Source organism: Gossypium arboreum, chromosome 2 (genome assembly GCF_025698485.1).
Source record: "Gossypium arboreum isolate Shixiya-1 chromosome 2, ASM2569848v2, whole genome shotgun sequence".
Lineage (NCBI taxonomy): Eukaryota > Viridiplantae > Streptophyta > Magnoliopsida > Malvales > Malvaceae > Gossypium > Gossypium arboreum.
Window position 1 is genome coordinate 50,248,186 of NC_069071.1, and position 1,248 is coordinate 50,249,433.

General features: G+C 39.8%; 1 non-coding gene across 1 annotated transcript; it reads right to left on the reverse strand.

Moving 5' to 3' along the window:
- Nucleotides 1-652: 652 nt before the first annotated feature.
- On the reverse strand, nucleotides 653-759 carry LOC128289907 (small nucleolar RNA R71). Its single transcript, XR_008279548.1, has one exon. It is a non-coding gene; the product is annotated as a small nucleolar RNA R71 (small nucleolar RNA).
- Nucleotides 760-1,248: the final 489 nt, after the last annotated feature.

A 1,248-nucleotide genomic window follows, 5' to 3' on the forward strand; every position in this document is an offset into this window, starting at 1 on the left:
TAAAAAAGAAAACATTATTTGTGAATTTATTTTTACATTTTGGTTCTTTTTTTTTCTTGTTCAATTTTACTTACTTAATTAATTCTTCTCTGATTATTTCAGGTGTTTATGAGTATTGACCGAATTATCGACTTACTCCCAGTAGACCCTGAAATAGAACTAACCTTTCGCTAACGAAGAAGACAAGCGAACCAGAGAAGGACCGAAGAGAAGAATTTCGAGAATATCTATCAAGGAAACGGAGCAAACCTTGCTCAAAATCCTATCCTTATTGCTGATGATAGGATAGAGCTTTACGACAATATGCCGTGCCAGTTTTTAATGACCTTAATCCAGGTATTAGAAGACCCGAATCGAGGCACAACAATTTGAGCTGAAGCCAGTCATGTTCCAGATGCTTCAGACAATGGGCCAGTTCAGTGGAATGCCTACTGAAGATCCTCATCTTCATTTAAGACTGTTTATGGAGGTGAGCGACTCTTTCAAGCTAGCCGGAGTACCCGAAGATGCATTATGATTAAAACTGTTCTCATACTTACTGAGCGATAGAGCTTGAGTCCGGTTAAACTCACTACCACCGAACTCGATTTCTACATGGCAAGAGTTAGCAGAGAGATTTCTTGTGAAGTATTTCTCGCCTAGCAAGATTGCTAAGCTGAGAAATGAGATTACTGCTTTCCAGCAAATGGATGTTGAGTCCTTGTATGAGGCATGGGAAAGATTCAAAGAGTTATTACGAAAGTGCTCTCATCACAGAATTCCACATTGCATCCAACTTAAGACATTTTACAATGGTCTCAACGCTCACACAAGGATGGTAGTAGATGCTTTTGCTAACTGTGCTATCTTATCTAAGTCTTACAATGAGGCTTATGAAATCATCGAAAGGATCGCCAGTAACAATTATCAGTGGCCAACCAATCGAGCAACGTCAGGAAGACGAGCTGCTGGAATCTATGAAGTGGACGCTCTCACTTCACTTGTATCCGAGGTATCTTCGATATCTTCAATGTTAAAGAATCTTACCTCTAATGGGTTTAACAGTTTTGTAGCTCAACCACCTAACCAATATGAGAATATAGCCTCTGTCTATTGTGGGGAAGGACATGTGTTTGAAGAATGTCCATCAAACCCAGAATCAATGTACTACATAGGTAATCAGAACCAGAACCAAGGAAGCAAAGGGCTGCAATCCAACTTTTATAACCCATCGTGGCAAAATCACCCCAATCTTTCCTCGAGTAACCA